The sequence below is a fragment of the Lepus europaeus genome, chromosome 13 (assembly GCF_033115175.1).
Source record: "Lepus europaeus isolate LE1 chromosome 13, mLepTim1.pri, whole genome shotgun sequence".
NCBI classification, from domain to species: Eukaryota; Metazoa; Chordata; class Mammalia; order Lagomorpha; family Leporidae; genus Lepus; species Lepus europaeus.
The window spans coordinates 35,972,954-35,994,710 of record NC_084839.1 but is presented as its reverse complement, the minus strand read 5'-3'; the positions used below and the strand labels follow the sequence as shown (position 1 = coordinate 35,994,710).

The window sequence follows — 21,757 nt, the reverse complement described above, 5'->3', positions numbered from 1 at the left end:
GTAATTCTTATATTTGAAAAAGCTTGTGGTCCTCAGGGGTATAATGATCTGTAGGATCCCCTGCAGCAATAATATTCTGTGTCTAAACATTTCTGTTTTCACAGCAGCCCTTCCACTCCCTAACTCAAAGGTCAGTGAGGGAAAAGTCCAAGTATGGGGCCAACTTGGAGTAACCATGAACTCACATGGTACACACCAGAGGTCCCTATGGTTCTACTGCACTCTAATTAACCACAGAACTCTTGCAAAAGAGGCAAATTCCAGATGGAGCCCATTATGGTTTTGGAAAATTTCTCAAGATTCTCCACTCCCCTCTACCTCACCCTGCCACCCCTGCTTCTCTATTTTATTTAACTATCAACTTCTTCTGCTAGATGCTTCTGGAATAGGTCATCTATAGCCATAATAGTAGACAAACATGTAGCATGTAATCCATTCTCATTTGTAGCCATGCTGTTTTACCTTGAAACAAGACATATTTTCGCAAGAGGCATTTGCAAATATTAGGCAAATTATACCCAAACCATAAACCACTTCTTTTGGGACCATCTGATTTTTTGTTACCTGAGTGCAGGCCTTAGAATAATCCTGATTATGAGAACTATGTAAAGGATATAAGACCATATATTCATTTGTGTGAGAAGTCAAGTTTCATCATAAAAATAAAAAAGATATCAATATCTTTTAAAGAAATAAGGAAGGGTTAATTTGCTTATTGTGAGATCCTTAAAGGTTGAACAATCTTTTATTAACCTTTGTATTCCTGAATCCTAATATCTGCTAAAGGTTGTTGCTATCAATAATATTTGCTAAATAGTGAATTTCCTGAACATAAAAAGAAGAATTAGAACCAGAAGAGGAGGTTGCCCCTCAACTGATGGAGATATACTAGAAGTAATCAATAATAGCCTATGAGTTAATATGAATGAGATAGAATATTGATTTGAATACATTTTCTAAGAATTTAGAAAAAATGAAAAATAAGACAATGAAATTACCAGAATATATCAATGTTAAGTGACAGATAACAGCTTTTTCACAATCTTAATGAAAAATTACTTCTTCAGAGTTGATTTATCAGACTACATGTAGGGTTAGCAAACTACTATGAGAATAGAAAGCGAAAAAAAAAAATGTCAAAGAGATGACCTAGAGGGACCATTTGTCCCAATCTAAGATGCCAGACAACAAAGACATGAAAAACTTTTCAAAATTACCAGCCATCAGAGAAATGCACATCAAAGCCACAAGGAGGGATCATCTCACATCAGTTGGAAAGGCTGTTATTAACAAGTCAAAAAAAAAAAAATGCTGGAAAGGATATGGAGAAAGGTAAACCTTAATAGGCTATTGGGGTGGAGGAGATGAAAATTAGTACAGCTGTAGGGAGATTGCTCAGAAAACCAGAAACAGATCTACCGTATGACCCAGCCATTCCACTTCTGGGTGTATATATATATATATATATATATATATATATATATATATATATATGAAGAAAAAGAAATCAGCATATCAAAGAGATTCCTGCACTGCCATGTTCATTGCAGCACTACTCACAACTGCCAAGATATGTGATAAACCTAGGAGTCCATCAGTGGATGAATGGACAAAGAAAATGTGGTATATATACACACAGTGGACTATTATTCAGTCACAGAGAAGAATGAAATTCTGGCATTTGTTGCAAAATGGATGGAACTAGAGGTCATAATGTTAAGTTAATATCATACACAGAAAGACTATTCTTTCATATGTGGAAGTATACATGTCTATTTAATTTCCACATATATGTAGATATATATAGTCAATTTGAATGTAAAATAGTTTTTACTAGAGGCAGAGAAGGTTGGTGGGAGGGGGATGGAAAGAGGTTGGATAATGGGTTCCAAAACATAATGGAGGTATCAAAACAAGTGGAGGTAATGGGTTGTAGCATGCTTCAGCACACTGGGTGGTCCACAGTTAACAATAATGCATTATCCAAAACTTTAAAATAAAATAAGAAGGGCCAGCTTTATAGCATAGTGGGTTAAGCCACCACCTGCAGTGCCGGCATCCCATATGGGCGCCAGTTCAAGTCCTGGCTGCTCCACTTCGGATCTACCTTCCTGCTAATTTGTCTGGGAAAGCAGCAGAAGATGGCCCTGCACCCACGTGGGAGACCTGGAAAAGCTCCTGACTCCTGGCTTCAGCCTGGCCCAGCCCCGGCCATTGCAGCCATTTGGGGAGTGAACTAGCAGGTGGATGACCTCTCTCTTTATCTTTCCCTTTCACTCTCACTGTAACTCTGCCTTTCAAATAAATAAAACAAATGTTAAAAAATAAAATAAAGATAATAATGCCAGATACGTGCCCTAATAACTCTTAAGGAAAAGAATTAGCAAAAATGCTTAAAAAGAGTTAGTTGCATCAACAGTGCTAAACAAATAGTTTAGACAAAAATAAACAAAATAGCTGACTTAGGTATTGGTGAGTTTGAACCATCTGACTGCATTGTTAGCATAGCAACAAAGAGAAACTTCAGTTAAAGAGTTATTTACAGGAATACTAAGTATGTAAATTAACATTTTTTCTAGCACTATCCAGACACTTTACTTTCACATCTAATTCCATCTTTGCAATTCTGCCAGGTAGCTATTGTAATGCACACCATTGGGAGAGTCAGAGGTATTTTCTTAAGATGACCCAACTAGAAAGTGGCAGGATCAGGATTTGAAGTCAGGACTCACTCTAAAGTCCGTGTTCAGTGTTCAACCCTAAATCACTCCCATTAGGGACCCTAATGGCAAAAATCCAGGGAGCAGCAGGAAGTAATTACTGATGAGGGGAAATGCCTATGACTGAAAATTTCAGGCTCTCCTTCTATTCTATCCATGAGGAGAGCTTGGGTGCATGTGAAACAAAGGTGGAATGGTCCACCCCAAAAGACTTGGACCTGCCATGGTTTGTCTCCACCAAAATTCACGTTGAGGCATAATTCCACAGTGCAGCAGTATTGGAAGGGAGGTGGTGGGAGGTGGGTCACAGGGACAGAGCCCTCATGAGTGGAATAACAGCTCTCTCATGGGAGTGAGTTCTCCATCTCACAAGACCAACTTAGTTACCATGAGTGAGGTGGCTATAAAGCAAAGCCACTCCTTGTGTCCTCCCTCTCTGCGCATGCCCACTTGCCCTTCTACTTCTCTGCCATGTTTTGACGCAGCTCAGGGCTCCCGCCAGATACGGACTTGCAGCCTCTAGAATCTTGAGCATCTTTATAAATAACCCAGTCTCAGGTGTTCTGTTATAGCAACAGAAAACAGACTAGGGCAAGGTCTAAGTAGTGTTCTAAATGGAAAAAAATAAAGGCATTAGTAGCAGAGGCCACTGACATTACAACACACTGTTTGTAAGATTTTTCTAAAACTCCTGCTGCAATGACTGAGAACAGACAAAGGTAAGATGAATGGAATTCAGCAGATGGCCACGGAAAGGCAGGGAAGAGCCGAGAGTTTGTGAACTTAAGAGGAGTCACAGAGAGAAGGGTGCAAAGGAAACGTAGCCGATTTTAAGCAGAGAAAAAGCTTTTTGATCAGAAAAAACAGGTCATATAAACACGAACACAACAATAACACAAAGTTTTCTGCTATGGAAGCACTACTTGTGACACAGACTATAAGAAATAGAAGAAGTAGAGTATTGGTGATACAGATCATTTGTGCAATCTTTCATAAATTAAAAAATAGAATCCTTGCTTATTAAGTTCTCTTAACTAGAATTCAATTAAACGAACAAAAAACTGTGGAGTTTCGTTGAACGATCGGGAAGGCACTGGACTGAAAGTCCAGAGGTTTAATATAGTATTTTAAACAAATATCTTGGCAATGCTAAAATTTAATTTCCTCACTGGTAATGAGATACAATTATAATACCAGGTTCAGAGAATTTTATAAATGGTAAATGTTGTGACACTTGTGAAAACACCTTAGAAATTGTCAGAAATTTTCATCCACATTGTTCTTATTTCTGCTTAGTTCCTACATGGCTGTGTGCCTCAGCAGCTACAAAATGGTAGTAGAGGTTGAAAGAGGTTAGTTTATCCTTGAACCTTATATAAGGTTATATAAGCTTATATAAGTCATTAGTTTCTCTTCGAAATTACATGCAGGTATGTTATAACAGATAAGCAAGTAAGTGTGTAGGAGGGGCTGCACTGTGGCACAGTGGGTTAAAGCCCCAGCCTGCAGTGCCAGCATCCCATATGGGCGTCAGTTCAAGTCCCGGCTACTTCTCTTCTGATCCAGCTCTCTGCTATGGCCTGGGAAAGCAGTAGAAGATGGCCCAAGTGCTAGGGACCCTAACCCATGTGGTAGACCTGGAAGAAGCTCCTGGATCCTGGCTTCGGATCGGCAGAGCTCTGGCCATTGTGGACACTTGGGGAGTGAACCAACAAATGGAAGACCTCTCTCCCTTTCTCTCTGGCTCTACCTCTCTCTCTGTAACTCTTCCAAATAAATAAAATAAATCTTTTTTTTTTTTTTTTAGAAAAAAGTGTGTAGGAACATATCATTCTCATCCTCAATGAGTAGAAACAAAGAGAAATTAAACAATGATTAAAGCAAAGCTGCCCATGTATTCCAATATATTACTAATGGCATGTAGATCTGCTAGTCATAAGAAAACATGCCAAAATTAAAAGCAGTGGAGCCATCTTTTGAAAAGAAATACCAATATGCAGTCTGAGCTCCTGTCCCGCCTCAATGAAAGGACATAGGCCAATGGTAACAGAAGAATGCCCCATTGACAATTCTCTATTTCAAAGCTTCTGCTGATTCTACAAAGCTCATTTCAAATGTTTGTGGACTCTCTAGAGCAGCCTGCCCCAAACTGCTCTCAGAGTACTGTGGATGTCAAATGCTCATCAGCCATTCATAGTGGGTTGTTTTACACATCTACCTACCCAGTGGATTTCCAGACCCTTAAGAATTAAAATCTTATTCAATGTTATAGCCTAGCAAGCACAGCATCCAGCTCATAAAAGGTACCCAGTAATACTAGTTTGTGAATTAACTAATTAAGAGACTGTTGAAAACACAAAGTATATGATACTTTATCTGGCTGGCTCTTAAATTAACAGAAGACCCCCAGCTTTAAACAGCATCTGACAGACACAGTTTCTAAAATTTCCCTTAAAATATTTGTGAATTTGAAAGCCTAAAAAAAAATAAAAATGCAACTATGGAAAATGTTCATTAACCACCATCCTGCTGAAACAATGCTAAAGGGAGCTATTGGTAAACCCTTGTGCTACTCTGCCTAAAGAGAAAGCCCATCTGCAAAAAAGGTACAAAGATTATTATTATTATTTTTTTTTGACAAGCAGAATTAGACAGTGAGAGAGAGAGAGACAGAGAGAAAGGTCTTCCTTCCATTGTCTCACCCCCAAAATGGCTACTACGGCCGGGGCGCTGTGCGGATCCGAAGCCAGGAGTTTCTTCCTGGTCTCCCATGCGGTGCAGGGCCCAAGCACTTGGGCCATCCTCCACTGCCTTCCTGGGCCACAGCAGAGAGCTGGCCTGGAAGAGGAGCAACCAGGACAGAATCTGGCACCCCAACCGGGTCTAGAACCCGGAGTGCTGACGCTGCAGGCGGAGGATTAGCCAAGTGAGCTGCTGCACCGGCCTCAAAGATTATTAACCTCTTCCAAACTGTAAGGCTCCCTAGAATAAGAATGCTAGCGCTTAATTCTCTAGGAAGTAACAGATGATGGCCCATGCCACCCACATGGGAGATTAAATTCCAGGATCCTGACATCAGCATGGCTCAGCCCTCTTTATGCAGGCATTTGGGGAATGAACCAGTGGATGAAAGATCTGTCCATCTGTCTCTCCCTCTCTGTCTGTCTCTCTGCCCTTCAAGTAAAATGAAAGCAAAATTTTAAAACATGCTCTGTTCCAAATTGGATAATTGGCCTTTATTGGCTGGCTGCTGCTTTTCAAGGCTGTCAGAATGTTGTTGTGTCTCACCTTCCCCAGTTTATGAAGATCAAACTTATAAACTACAGAGGAAAGAAACCAAAGCAAAAAATCAAAATAAAAAAAAATTTTAAAGAAACCAAAGCAAATGGGATCAAAATTGTAATTGAAGACAGAATCAGAAAAAAAAAATCATGAATTGGAAAAAGTCTCAAATATGCAAATTTAAAGAACTCACATAATATACATATATATACACACACTACATATATGTATATATGTACATAGATATGTATATATGAGGGTATTTCAAAAGTTTCTAGAAAAAAAGAAAAATAAGTTTCTTTTGGTAGAAAAATATCTTTCAAATCCATACATAGTTTTTGCATAGTATGAATTTTCCATAAACTCTTTTTGAAGAGTCCTCATATATGGAACAATTACTACAACTAAATGAATTCTTGGAAGAGATTTCCATTTGAAAGAAAAAAAACCCTTAAACATGCAGTTAAGAGTAATAGCTAGATACAAAGGGTGGGAAATCAGGCTCATCCCAGACTTATACTTTGTATTCTCACATGTTAGGAGGAAGTTAGGACAGGGCACACAGAATTTTAAAGGGCAAAAGTTATAATTCCAGATTTATACCCAGCTCTTACAACTCTCTGCTGCTGTGAGAAGAAACTCAGTTCAAAGTAACTTAAGTGGCAATAAATGAATATATTGACTCACAAAACTTCTAAGGCAAGTTTAGATCAGCTAGATCCAAGGGCTCAAATAATGTCATTCTCCCTCAGTCTTCCTCCCCACCATGAACCCCACCAAGTCCTACTCCATCCTGCTTCTGCTTTTCTTTCCAGAGTGGCTTTGTTTTCTCTCACCATAAGTATACTCTTTCCAAATCCCAGGAACCCTGGCCAGTTCATAGCCCGTGTTTTTTTAACTCATGATTCAAATAGAAGACAGACTCTGCACCCATGAGATTTAAAATCAAATGAAATTCTCTGGTTGTCTCTACTCAGATCATGTCTAGTCAACAGACAAGGGGTGAGACCAACATTGTTCAGGCCTGGGTAACTCATCACTGTTCCTGCCAGGTGATATGCTATGATTATCAGTTCCACAAAAATCTGATGAGATGGCAGAAAGCCAGTTCCTTCACAGAAGAAAAAAAAAAAGTAGATAGACAATGAGCAAAAATATCAACTATGCTTCCAGCCATACCAGCTGAATATACACTCTTATATAACTCTTCACATATAATTGCATCACACTCACTTCAAAGATAAACAACCCAGAGCGATATCCAGTCACCAACCCAATTCTACAGCCAGTATCTCTGGCCGATGCACACAGCTCTCACATGCAGATACGGTTCTTCTTTGTCCAACAACCTGAAGTTTAAATGATCAGTTTCATAATCTCTTTCAATTTCATTAGGAAGAGGAGAGGAAACAGGATATCTTCAATGAAAACTCTTTAGAAAGGCTGACATGATGTGTGAAACAGCATGTTCCATTCCCTGCAGAATAGCACAGCAAGGATTTGCATCTTGACAGTGCCACCAATCTGACTGCCCCAGGCTTTGCCCTGTGAACAGATGGCCCAGATTCATCACTCTGGAAGCTGTGCCTGAAATACATAAATATTAGAAGGGAGTCCCTTCCAGAAGTCCCCCCAACCTTAGCATCCCTCTTACCTTTGGTCTTCCTGCCTTAAAAAATTAGCAACCTCTAGCTTCCCTGGGCTGGTAATTCTCTAGCACTTCACCCTTAGGTTAGAACCCTAGTCAGCTACTCTCTGCGCCTTTTTTTTGTGCATGAACAACACCAGAGATCTTGTCATGTTCTTGATTAAGGACCAGATTCTTTTGCATATCTGTCCCTTAGCAACAGGTTTTAGACTTCAGCTAAATTCCACCTAGATGACTCTGGCTGAGGTGGTAAGGCTGAGCTAATCTAGCCCTGTGCGCAGGCTGACTCCATTGTTTGGCTGTTTACTGTGGAATGAACTACCTTCACCACCAGCAAGTTCTCAGCAGGATAGTTAGGGGAAAGATTTAATGGATCAGGCTTGGTGTCTTAAATTCCTCCTGAGTTCCACTCATATCTCCTGCTGTGCCTCCCACCTCCCAGCCTCCATCAACACTACCTTCTTCTTGAGGCTGGGATATTAGTTTTTGCAGTTCTAGGAGAGGCACAATCATCTGACCCACAACAGTCCTGGGTTATTGTTCACATCCAAATGAGGGAAAGGCATCTCTTAATGAAGTTATATACTATTTTCTTTCTGCTTTCAGAGGGATCAATTTATACTGAAGCTTTTTCTTTTCTTGAAAGATGTGCAAGAAGCAGACAATATCCTGAAATTTTGATGATTTCTCTAAAGCTTTAGCCTCAGCAGTCATGTGATCTGAGTCCAAAGAAATGACAAGTGGCCATTTAACTGTGTTTCAGAACAGCACAGCAAAGATTGTCAACTTTCCTGCCCTTGGTGTAGGAGTTTTCACCATCACATGCTACATTCATGCTCAACCAGTTCCTGACTGTAGAGTCTGCTTCTAGTGATGGCCTACTCCTACTACCGATTCTATATTATTTTCAGTTGTAAAGGAAAAAAAAATGGAACTACTTTTAGACAAAAAATAAAAAGGAAACTTTTAGCTGTGTGATTGGAAGGTCCAACAGTAAGACTCAAACTTCAGTGGATCAAGGTTTTCAATTCTTCAGGGCTCGTTTTCACTCTATCTATCTATCTATCTATCTTTCTCTGTACCTCTTGGATATGCTTTTTTTTTTTTATGTCGGCCTCATTCTCTCCCCCAATAGATAAATTCTGTTCCTATGAAAAGAAAGATGGCTGTTGAATATGGCTCAGAATCCACATATATTTTTAAAAACATTTACTTTTTTATTTGAAAAGCAGAGTGTCCAAGAGAGAGGGAGACACACAAAGAAAGATCTTCTTACCATGGTTGCTCCCCAAGTGCTCACAACAGCAGAGCTAGTCAAGACCAAAGCCCAGAGCTACAACTGCCATCCAGGTTTTCCATGTGGATGGCAGGAATCCAAATACTTGGGCCATCAAACAGCTTCCAACTGCTGGTTGACTTCCCAAATGCCCACCACAGTTAGGCTAGGCCATGCTGAAGTCAGGAGCCAGGAATTACATCCAAGTCTCCGACATGGGTGGTAGGAATCCAATTACTCAAGCCATAACTTCTGCCTCCCAGAGTTTGCATTAACAGGAACGTGGTGTCAGGAGCTGGAGGCTGGTATCAAACCCAGACACTCCAAAATGGGACTTGGGCATCAACTGTTAGGTCAAAACACTCAGCCCATGAGACATTGTGAACAGGTCATTAAAATGAACCAGACCTAGATATGCACGCACTCTGAAGTGATACTTCTACCCAAAATGCATGAGTTGGGAGAGAAAAGATTGTTCAACTAAAAACCTGTGTGGAAAAGTACAGCAAATGTTCTATTACATTGCATATTTGTCCTCTGTACTTGAGACATTCGTAAATATTCATGGGAACAGAAAATATACTATCCTTTGTCTTTTTTGAAAGATACTTAAAGAAGAATTCCAGCAAACCAAATAACATACCAAAATTTATATAAGAAAAGACATTCTAGATACTGAAATACTATTATACTTCCTTTCCTTGAGTTTGATCTTAAACTTGGAAATCAGATTTTATTTGTGCTTTCACATAAATCTTGCCATCCTGGCCTTCTTCTTTGGCTCCTTTCCCAATTCCAGGACCTGACTCTCAAGTTACATTCTTCCTAATACATTTCTGATAGTATCTCTTCTTGGTTTTGACTAGCTTAACAACAGTTAGCACACAGACACTAGCATGGCTAAAATTAATACTGACAACACCAACATGAAGCAACAGGAATGCTGGTGACAATATGAAGCAACAGGAATTCTCATTAGTGGTTTGTGGAAATGTAAAATGGTACAGCCACTTTGAGAGAAGGTTTGGCAGTTTCTTGTCAAGCTAAACATATCATCCAGCAATAGCACTCCTAGATATTTATTCAAATGAGTCAAAACCTTATAAGCACATAAGAACCTCTGCACAAATGTTTATAGCAGTTTTATTCATAATTGCCAAAACTCAGAAGCAATCAAGATGTCCTTGAAAATGTTAATGGGTAAACAAACTGTGATAGACTGATACAATAGAATATTAGTTCTCAATTAAAAGAAATGAACTATTAAGCCACAAAAAGATGAAAGATCCTTAAACACATATATTGTTAAATGCAAGAAATCTGCAACTACCTGACATTCTAGAAAAAGCAACACTTGTAGAGACAGTAAAGAAATGCCAGGCATTTGAGGTAGAGAAGGAAGTAATGATTAGGTGGATCCCAAGGGATTTTTAGGACAGTGAAACTTTTCTGTATGATACTGTGACCATGGATACAAGGCATTATGCATTTGCAAAAACCAGTAGAACTGCACAAAGCAGATTGAGCTTCAATGTAAACTATAGATTTTTAATTAATAATAATATATCAATATTGGTTTATCAGTTGCAACAAATGTATCATTCCAATGCAAGATGTTAACAATAGGTATTTATGAGAACTTTCAGTATTTTTGCTCACTTTATGGAAACCTTAACAGCTCTAAAAAGTAAGGTGTAAAAAACCTTACACTGCTCTATAAAGTAATCACTTTAAAAGCAGAACAAAACCATAGTTAGCTGAAGTGCCAGAAACAAGGAAGAGCTCAGAAACAGCAAAGGGGCACACACATCAGTCTAAAAGAGCCTCTCGGCAGCCAAATCAGATCAACTTCTATGACAAAATAAATATCATACTGGCTTGCAACCCAAATAATGAGTCCATAACTGATACAATGTTGGATTGTAACCCAAATAATAAGTCCATAACTGATATAAACAAATACCTAAATATATCAGTAAACAGGGGAAAAGGACACATCTGCCTTTCAGAATACTTCAAATTGATAAATAAAGAGGGGAATGCAGATTATCACAGCAATTAAGACACCACTTGAGATACCCTCATTCTACATCAGACTGCTGGGATCAAGTTCTGGCTCCATGCTAGATTCAAGATTCCAGCTAGTGCACTTCCTGGGAAGCAGCAGGTGATGGCTCAAGTAAATTGGGTCACTGCCCTCACCTGGGAGACCCAGATTGACTCATACACTGAAATCTAATCCCCAGTGTGGTAGTACTAAGAGGCAGAGCCTTTGGGAGGCGATTAGGTCATGGGAGTAGAGCCTTAATGAATGGGGATTAGTGCCCTTATAAAGGAGGATCTAGGGAGGAAGCCTTTAGCATAGGGGTCAGGATGCCCTTGTCCCACATTGGAGTGCCTGGGTTCAATTCTGAGCTCTAGCTCCTGACTCCAACTTCCTGACAATATAGATCCTGAGAAGTAGCAGTGACTGCTCAAGTAATTGAGTTCTTGCCACCAACTTGGGAGACCTGGATTATGTTCAAGGCTCCTGGCTCCAACTCCAGCTGTTGTAGGCATTTGAGCAGTGAACCAGTTGATAAAACAGCTTGCTCACTCTCTGTGTCTCTCAAATTAAAAAAAGTAGCCCAGGGGCTAGAGCTGTAGTAAAGTCGCAGGTAAAGTCACCGCCTGCAGTGCCAGCATCCCATATGAGTGCCGGTTTGAGTCCCCAGACGCTCCACTTCCACTCCAGCTCCCTGTTAATGTGCCTGAGAAAGCAGAGGAAGATGGCCCAAGTTCTTGGGCCCCTGACCCAAGTGGGAGACCTGGAAGAAGCTCCAGGATCCTGGCTTCAGATCTGCCCAGCTCTAGCTATTATAGTCATTTGGGGAGTGAAACAGTAGATGGAAGACCTCTCTCTTTCTACCTCTGCCTCTCTGTAACTCTGTCTTTCAAATAAATAAATAAATCTTTATAAAAAAAAAAAAGAGAGGACCAGAGATTTCATTTGCTTGTTTTTACACCTTGTGAGGATGCATTGAGAAGGTGTCACCTGTGAACCATGGAAAGGACCCTCTCCTGACACAGAATCTGTTGGCATCTTTATCTTGGACTTCCCAGCTCCCAGAACCACAAGAAATGGATGTCTACTGTTAGAAAGCATTCAGTCTAATTATAGCATTAAATAGCAATGTACAGCACATTAAAGACAGAGATCCTACATAATTTTTTTTCAAATTAATTAATTTTCTATGCCATTTCCATTTTAACACCAGGTTGTTTTTTTTCATTTCCAATTCTCTTTATATACAGAAGATCAATTCAGTATAGTTTTTTCACTTTATGTTGCTATATGGGCAAAATGTTGAAATCTTTACCTAATATATACTAAACTGATCTTCTGTATATAAAGAGAATTGAAAATGAATCTTTACATGAATGGAAGGGGAAAGGGAGCAGGAAAGGGGAGGGTTGCAGGCAGGAGGGAAGTTATGGGAGGGGGGAAGCCATTGTAACCCATAAGCTATACTTTGGAAATTTATATTCATTAAATAAAAGTTTAATAAAAAAAAAAGAAAGAAAGCATTCAGTCTATAACATTTTAGTTATAGCAGCCTGAACAAACCAAGACATTATCTCCTCATTGCCCTTAGGAAAAGATCCTGCTTCCTTGGCACAGCTGACAAGGACACAGCAACCAAACTGGCCTGGTTTCATCAGCAGACACATTTCTCATCCCTCACCACCTCATCCTCTCTTTCAGTCACTGCAGACCCCAAGCCTTTCCACTCTATTTCTTTCCTGGAACACCTTTATCCACCTTGTTACCCAGGCTGCTCAATCCTTGATTCACAGATTACTCATTTGTGAATTCATTCATGGATTCCATGCATACTGCAGAATTTTGCTGAGCTTCTATTTCATGCCAAGACTCTCAGGATCATTGGCGAGTGAGAAAGACTAGGTCCCTATATCCTCAAACTCCTAGTAGAAAACACATGGCACATTCATTTGAGGGGAGCTTATGGAAGGATAATTAAAGACGGTGTGTGCAGGGTATGAAGGAACCCCAGGGATTCTCACAGTGGACAGCACTATCACCACTGAACCAGAAGAGTGGTGGAGGAGTTGGGGGTGGGGCAGTTAGTGGAGGCTGAAGAGAAGGCTTGTGGAAAGGCCACTAGATGGGACTTGGGACTTTCAGTCAAAACCACAGCCATCCTTATGGATCCATGGGGGAGGATCCAAATGAATTCTTCTGTCTCGCACTACATTAGCAAACCCAACCTGATTCTAGCAGTAAGGACTGTTGACATTATCCAGTGTTGCAGGACTAGGAGCAGGATACAGAGTAGAGAAGGGTGGAGCATGCATTTGAACGGACAAACCTTGCTCTCACAAAGCATGCATTCCACTAGAGGAAGACAAGAGACATAACAATAGCTAACATTCAGTGACCCAGGCACATTCATAACAGCCTAAGTAATCTTCACACTAACTAAAGAATTCCAGTTTACAGATGAGAAAGTTAGGGGCACAGAGAGATAGGAAATGTGCACATGGTTGCAGAGTTAAGTGGAAGAGCTGGTTTCAGATCCAGGAAGTCTGGCTTCCTAGAATAGGCTCCTAGTGACTCTGCTAGACGGCCTTTCAAGCTAGATATTTTTCAAGAACAGCAATGGCAGGCAAATAAGAAAACAAATTGGGATAGGGAGGCAGAGCAAGAAGATTACAGGGGGTGGGAATAAGTGGAAGGAGAGTACTTACTACATCTGCTAGATGGTCTTGGAAGATTTTTCTAAGAAAATGACATTTAGGCTGGGACCTGAATGGGGAAAAGGAAGCCGTCATGCAAAGAGTAAACCTGGACATTAGGAAAACACACAAAGGTTCTAACGCCAGCCTGGAATACTCTAGGGCACCAAATCTGTGGCTAGAGGCTCATAAGCAAAGGGAGATATGTGAGAAAATTAAGCTGGAAAGATGGACAAGAGCCAGGGAATGAAAACAACTGGAGGTTGTTAAGCAGGGAAATGAAATAATGAGATTCGTATGTTTAAAAGATGGTTATGGATACTAGGAAAAGAAAACAATGGGAAAGGGGCCATAGTAGGTTAAGCTTCTGCCTGTGGTACTGGCATCCCATATGGGTGCTGGTTCTAGTCCCAGCTGTTCCACTTCCGATCCAGCTCCCTGCTGATGGCCTGGGAAAGCAGTAGAAGATGGCCCAAGTGCTTGGGCCTCTGCACCCTTGTGGGAGACCTGGAAGAAGCTCCTGGCTCATAGCTTCAGATTGGCCCGGCTCCTGGCTTCAAATCAGCCCTGCTCCAGCCATTGCAGCCATTTGGGGGAGTGTATCAGTGGATGGAAGACCTCTCTCTCTGTCTCTGTCTCCCTGTCTGTAACTCTGTCTCTCAAATAAATAAATCTTTAAGGAAAGAAAAGAAGACAATGGGAAGGGTGATAGACACAGGAAGACTAGTTAAGAGACTACTGTAGTTACTTCGACAAGAGATGATAATGGTTTGAAGCAGGCTGGCAGTGGAGAATCAGAGAAGTAGGCAGATTCTGAGTGTTTTATGAGGAAGAATCGATGGGAATTGTTGACATATTGGATGTAAGGAAGATGAGAATTTCCTGAGAAAAACGACTGGGAAATAACAAATGGGGAAGGGGACGCAGGGATAAAAAGTCAGCATTTCTCAGCTGTGTTCATTCTGAAGTCCCTCCTAAACACCCCAGGGAAATGTCGAGAGGACACGCGGGTCAGCAATCAGGTGTTCAATAACAACTGCAGGGCCAAAGACAGAAATTTGAGAGTTACCAAGTACACATAATAGTAGTACTAATTTCGTTTAAGAAATCATTTAATTGTTGTTTTTAAAAAAATCCTTGTTTTCCAAGTAAGGAATGAGATATTCCAAAAACATTATATTATACACGTGAGAAATAGTTTGGTGTGTAAATCCCTAGAGAATAAGCATGGGGATACTTCTTGCACTGTGATGAGGAGAAGGAAGAGGACATAGCTGATCAGTCTATGGATTGGGCAGTGGGGAAATGAAGGTGTCCCTGACAGCACTATTGTTTTCTCAGTGAAAGTTATTCTATACTTACACCAACAGGCCTTCAGGGAACCGCCAAACTGAGTCCCCTCTATCCTCCAAAAGAACATCCATCCTGGAGTCTATTCTGGCTGCCATGGTCGAAATACATGGGCAGAATTTCTAAGTTATGTGGCTAAGTTATGGAGAATCTGAAAACAGGGGTGAGTATAGGGAGAAGGGAAGAATTATGACAAACAGCCCCTACACGCACTGGGGAAGTGACAGATTCTCTTTAATCCCCTGAGGATGTAACCAAGGCACTGGAGACACCAAATCTCACTTTCTCAATCAGTTTCATTTTCTCCCTTTCTTACAGAGGTCATGATGGGAGTGAGGGTGATCAACCATTCCAGTGTATTTAGCACTGAGAAGTTCCTAGGATGCAGAATGTTCAGTGTTAAAATCAGAACAGGCCTACCTCCCTCCTCCATGTAATTGAGAATCATGTACTCTTGAGAGAATGGGCAGACCAATCCCCAAAAAATTTAAAGAATAGCAAAGAAATGTGATTAATAGAACTTTCTCAAGAAAACACAAATCCACATTTAAATACTAACTAGACAATGACAAAAAAAATTTAGTGGAACTATAAATAAAAACTCAGGAAGGAGGAAATGAGTGCAAAATGAATACTACCAGTGAAAGGCAATGAAGGTTTTTGTCATTGTTGTTGAAAAGTAAAAATATAAAGCAATAAGACTCACAATCCTGGGGAATCAACACTCTATGGTACAATTGAAATACAATTGCAAAAACAATGGCAGAAGAATTGCATCAAAAAGAAAACTCATCACAGGAAAAAGGAATGGAGCAACACGGGAGAGGAAAAATATGAACATACTATATCTGGCAAAATTAATAAGCAACTGTTATTATGTAAATATCCATACTATTTAATGTCTTGCAGATGCGATTATAGATTTGCTGGGAAATAGCAAGCATGCTAAGTAAATGTAAAGTATTATTATTAAAAAAAAAAAAAAAAAAAAAAACTAGTGGATGATATTAACTGCAATCCCCACAGAAATTGCAAGCTTCCAGGAAGATACTATCTACCAAAAAGGGTTCAGTGCCCACAACATCCCCACAGCTAGATGGGGGTTAGCAGATGAAAAATAAACATCTATCTCTCTTTGAGCTCTCCTGTGAATTGAAAGAGATTGGCTGGCTGGACAGTAATCTGGTGAGTTTCAGGATGGATGTTCAGGGACTGAATTCTCAGGCTTGTGATTGCTTCACAAAGTTTCTCTAGGGGAGCAGGGCCAGTTTAAACAAGGCCTTTGCCCAAGCAGCTGACCCTCCGACTCTGGTACTTGTAACCATGGTGCACCTGTGCTGCCGCTGTCCCTCCTATCCCTCATCCAAAGAGCTGACGATGCACAAAGACCACAGGGGGAGCTGAGGTCGCTGTGTGTTTAGATCAGTTCTGCAGGACACAGCAAAATCTGAAATGGATTGTGACCTGCTGATAATCTTTCACAGCTAACCAAGTGATCATTGATTAAAAATAGCTCTGAACATGTATCGCACATCTATTTCAGGCCTCGTTTTATTTGGAATGCAAATCCTGCTGGAAGCCAGAGCTACAAGAGCAGCAGCTGGAAATCTACTCAGACATTCTAGCCAATTCTCGTCAAGCCCAGTTGGCAAAATTAATGCCATTCTGTGGTCTCAGTGAAGGAGAGATTTTTAATTATGCCTCACTGCCCAGCGGTTTCTATTATGGACACATCTGGACTGAAAGGCTCATTTGAAATCCCCAATCTCACTGCTTCCCGGAGTCTAAACCAAGTTGAAAAATTGATTTGTGATGAGGAGAGGGCCGTGCATGCAAACTGCCTGACCCGAGAGTCCAGGTAGATGCTAATGAAAGTCTGCCCTAGTTTCAAAGGCTCTTTTATGCCTGCACTGCTCATATTTTCATCAGTGCTGCTCACCCGTTCCTAAAAGGCAGTGTTTGGATATGCTTCTCTGTAAATAATAAATAAAACACACACATTCATCCCTGCACCTCAGGGCTGAAGAGCTGAGTTTCCACAGTGCCCCCAAACACCACAGGCTGTAATATTTTCATCTGTCTTGAAGGCAGGCGAGCTAGGACCTTGTCTGTTTGAACAGAAAGCCTTTCAAGGAATGTCTATGTCTGGCATGGAGAGACACAGCTATTTGTTTTGGAGGAAAACTTCCCTGCAAATGATCACTGACTCTTGAAAAGGCTGTGCTGTGGGAGGTACCATCTTTGAGATGAGAATTGAAACAGATCCTGTCAAACACAGGTCGGCCCCTCAAATGCTCCCGGGCCTTAATTTTACCAAACTGACCCCTTTCCTTCCTTCCCTTCTTTTTTTACTAGGCTATTTTTATCTTTTATTTATTTTTAATTGGCCAAGTAAATGCACATTCTTGTGTTTATGGGGTACAGTGTGATAATTCAGTGTACGCATACACTGTGTAATGACCAGATCAGGGTAACCAGCATTTCTCTCTCCTTAAACACTTATTTGTGTTCTGAACCTTAGAATTCCTTCCTTCTTTATAAAATAGCTAATCAGTTACTGTGAACTGCAGTCTCCCTGCTGTGCTGGAACCCATTCCTGCCATCTCAGTGTGTTTCAGTGTCTGATATCCAACCTTCCGAGCCTCTGGCAAACACTCCTCTACTCTCTACTTCTATAAAACGGAATTTCTTAGCTTCTACATATGAGTGAGAACGTGCAGTCTTTGTCATTCTGTGAAAAAACATTTATCTATGTATTTGCAAGGCAGAGAAATAGAGGAACAGATGGAGAGGGAAAGGGATAAAGTGGGGGCGGGGGGATATCTTCTGTCCATTGGTTTACTCCCCAAATAGCCACAACAGCCAGGTCTGAGCCAGGACAAAGCCAGGAGCCAGGAACTCCACCTAGGTCTCCCACATGGGTGAAAAGATCCCAAGAAATTGAGCCATCATCTGCTGCCTCTCAGGGTACACATTCGCAGGAAGCTATATCAGAAGCAGAGGAACTTGAACTCAAATCATGCACTACAATACAGCATGTAAGCATCCCAATGGGATAACTTAACTGTGGCACTAGATGCCCACTTTTTTTTTTTCTTCTGATAGTAGAAATTCTGGCAAAGGAAGATTATTTGGAATGGGGGGTGAGAAGCAGCACTCCCCAAAGGAAAGCAGTATTGTGAAGGACACTGAAAATAAACTCTACTAGAGACCTTATTAATTTTGCCTGGAAATACGCTTGCTTATTCCATTCTAATGTGCATAAACGACTTGGTTGATGGATCAGCTTTATAGAAATCAACCTTTGAAAAGATTGAGGAAAATCAATCAGCTGAGGAACTTGAAAATTAAAGGGAGCAATATATAAGCTTGATTTTAAAAGGCCTCCGAGCAGCAAGGGCTGCTGGGCAACGTGTCAGTGAATGCAAGCAATCATGCATCTCCATCCCTGGGAAGCACTGAAGCCGTCTAATTCATTTCTGACAGTGGTGCTAGAGATGGCATTTTTGCCTGAGGAAAGCACTGGAACTAGATTAGGGTAGAGGGCCATTCCAACTCTAAAGTCCTTCCAACTCTTCATTCTGTTACAGGAACTGAAGTCATTGGTATCACAATGGCCAAAGCAGGAACACAGGTACCTATCACTCACAGGATCAGGGAGCCAGACCATGGTTCCTCTGTACCTTTTGGAACTGCCTGGGGATCAAAGAAAAGATTATCTCAAACTTACCTTGTCTTAGGGGCAGGGTCACTGTTTAGGACTCCTGGCTCCAGAACCTACTTCACCTGGAGCTTCCCAAAATCTGTAATATAAAAGATTGTGATTTTAGGAAGCACCTCTTGAGTTTCTCTCCCATTAAAACAAATACTGACACAATGAAGCGTGCTTCCAACTCTAGAGAACCAAGTCAAGGAAGGAATAGACTGGTTGGGGGTCAGATATGGAAGACAGGTGGAAACAAGAATTGCTCCAACGTTGAGGACGAAGACTGGGTTCCGAAACCTAACGGAAGGAGGATGGTACCATGGAAGGAGTGAGCACTTTCAAACCCAGTTCCACTGCAAGATCTTCAGCACTAATATTCAGTACTAATATTTTCCAAGCCTCAGTTTTTCCTTGAAGTTAAATGAGGTTAGTAATACTTCTTTTAAGGAATTGTGTGAGATTAAATCAGATAAGATATAGAGAAAAAAGAAAAAGCTAGGCTCGGGGTAGGCGTTCTGTAAATGTGAGTTATTCTTGATGCAGTGGTTCTCATCCATACCTGCAGATTAGAATCACCTGGGGAATCTTCCAAAGCATTCTTATGTCAATACTTCCCTTTCCTGAAGAATCTGATGTAATTATCTGGGATAAGATTCAGTCATCAGTACTTTAATTTTTTTTTAAGGAACAATCACCCAGAATATCAGAATGAATATCATCCTTGGGATTGACATTTTCTAATATAGTTTAGACAAACATTTTACTTCTGTGGGCTTTGATTCCTTAATTATTAAAAAAAAGAGAGAAGTAATATTTTCATCTTATATGTTTGTTTTGAATATTGGATGAGATACATTTTGTAAAGTTCCCAAAAGAATAACTGACAATTAGTAGGCACTCAATGAATATTCATGTCTCTCCCTTTCTTTTCTATCACTAGTCAGGGAGGAAAATGTGCCAAAATATTAATATATAAATAAGGACAACAGACATTAAATACCACCAACCAGACTTGATGTAAAATAATTACTTTAGACCTCAGGCAAAACTGTCTTAGTTATCTTTTGTTAGAATATGGGGTTAAATCCTAAGACAGGGATGGCAAATACGATGTACACTTATGTCATTTCTCCTTTGCATGTACATGGGAGACATCACTAATCAATTACATCCCTCTTTCCTATTGAGCCTAGATGAGGCCACACAAGCCTCTACTAACAATCAGAGCCAGGATATGTATTGGAACAAATCTGCCATCCTATTGCAGGTCATAGGCTGCCGTAAGCCTACAAATGAGTCTTATTTCAGAAATGAGTAAGTGGGTTCCTCAGTGAACAAGAAGTATGCGGCCAGAGACAGAGGCAGACATCCAGGGTGCCCCGGCTCTGTGCAATCTGATCCACACTAAGCCAAAAATCTGTGCTTTCTGGTAAGTGCAGGAAATGCAGGGAGAGAAGCAAACACCAAGCTAAAATCAAAGATATGGTGCTTGTGTGGTGTTTTGGGCACTCGAGGTGTGCCTACCACCCACAGTTTCCAGAAAGTCTATTTTCAAAAGCCAGATTATTTCTCTGATTTAAGAAATGTGAAACTAACTGTTGCCACATTTCTTCCCTAAGGCAAGAGACAAACGCTCTGATGAGAAAGACCCCATGAAGCTTAAGTCAGTGGGTGAAAAGTTGACATTGGTTCCTGCAGGCTTGTCACAGCTGAGACCTCCTGAATGTCAAGGCCAGAGGACTGGTGTGGGTGGCAGGGATCCTTACCTGCTGTGCCCTCCAAAGGACAGCCAACACTTCTGCAAATGGAGCCTTCTGCTAAAACTCCTTATTATTGATTAACCCTTATCATTTCTCCGACTTTTGGCTAAGATCAAGTGTATTGATTAACCCCTTTGCAGGCCGTAAGTGTGCTCACTTGTTAATGTTAGTAGCATCTGCCTCTGCTGGGTAAAATCGTGATGGGTTTGAGCTGAGTTCACTGCAGGCACAGGTTATAAATTCTAATAGTCTTTTTTAAAAAGGTTTTTATGGGATTTTAAATAAAATTTTAACTTGCTATATACAACCTTTCCTCTTTTTTTTTTTTTTTTAAAAAAAAAGCTGAGTGCTTTTTCTGCCTAAAGACTTGAGAACAGAGGCTAGGAAACAGAACTACTGCAAAAGACATGGAGGATTGGTTCTGCACAGTGTTGTGTTTTTACCACATCACCTGTTAAACAATCCCTTCACTTCTCTTGTCAGCACTGGGAAGTCAGGACAGCAGCTGAAACGCCGAGGAGGAGAGGGATTAAGGCAGTCATGCTGAGGCATGGACAGTCCAGTCCAAGATATGCAACATGGAGCAGGTGAGACACAAGTCAGAGAAGAAACAGGATGCGGAGATGGGGGCGGGACAAAACATTTTGGGGGACTGAGCAGATAAATATGGTGCAGAAAAAAGGAGCCAAAATTGTCATTGCCAGAGAAAGTGTTTCATAGACTACAAAGGGAAACGCTGTAGAAAGGACCTTGAAAAGTTTGTTTGGAATCAAGGTATCAGTGTGACTGTATGCTTTCATTATGTGTGTATATATGTGGGTGTCATACATATGCAGAGACAGATATAGAAATGGGTATTTTTCTGATGTGTGTATGTACATATGCACATATATTGATAGACAGACATGAAAAATGTATGCATTTCCTAGCTCTGTCCCATTGGTTGGGCCTAACACTAAAAGCGATGATGCCCTAGAAGCAATTAACACATGGAGTACCCAGCACTTGGCATCTAAATGCCATCCTTTATTAAAAGAAAGCAGGGATCCTTGGGAAATTGACTGATTTCAGGGCTTCAGTAGGTAATGTATAAGTTGAATTTGAAACATAGTCTTGTGCCAAAGAACAAGGGAATGGTCAATGAGCTATGGGGACAGGTCAGAAGGCCAAAGAAGGCAGCCCAAAAGGGTCAAATTTGGAGAATGTTAAGCATAAAAATGATAACAATGAGTTCCACACTTTGAATAAAATTGGAATCCATATATCCATATTGACATG

The 21,757-nt window shown here is 40.6% G+C and overlaps 1 protein-coding gene across 12 annotated transcripts in view; it reads right to left on the bottom strand.

Moving 5' to 3' along the window:
* The window catches only part of TMEM178A (transmembrane protein 178A), a 324,154-nt gene that overhangs the window by 118,351 nt on the left and 184,046 nt on the right, over positions 1-21,757 (bottom strand). For 5 of the 12 annotated variants that reach the window (XM_062209322.1, XM_062209326.1, XM_062209327.1 and 2 more), the window contains one exon: positions 18,744-18,816. The exons of 6 other annotated variants lie outside the window; for them this stretch is intronic. The gene's annotated coding sequence lies outside the window, so the exon portion shown is untranslated. Of the gene's footprint in view, positions 1-13,675; positions 13,734-18,743; positions 18,817-21,757 lie in introns of all 12 variants that reach the window. One more of the 12 variants, XM_062209325.1, reaches the window with a different exon arrangement.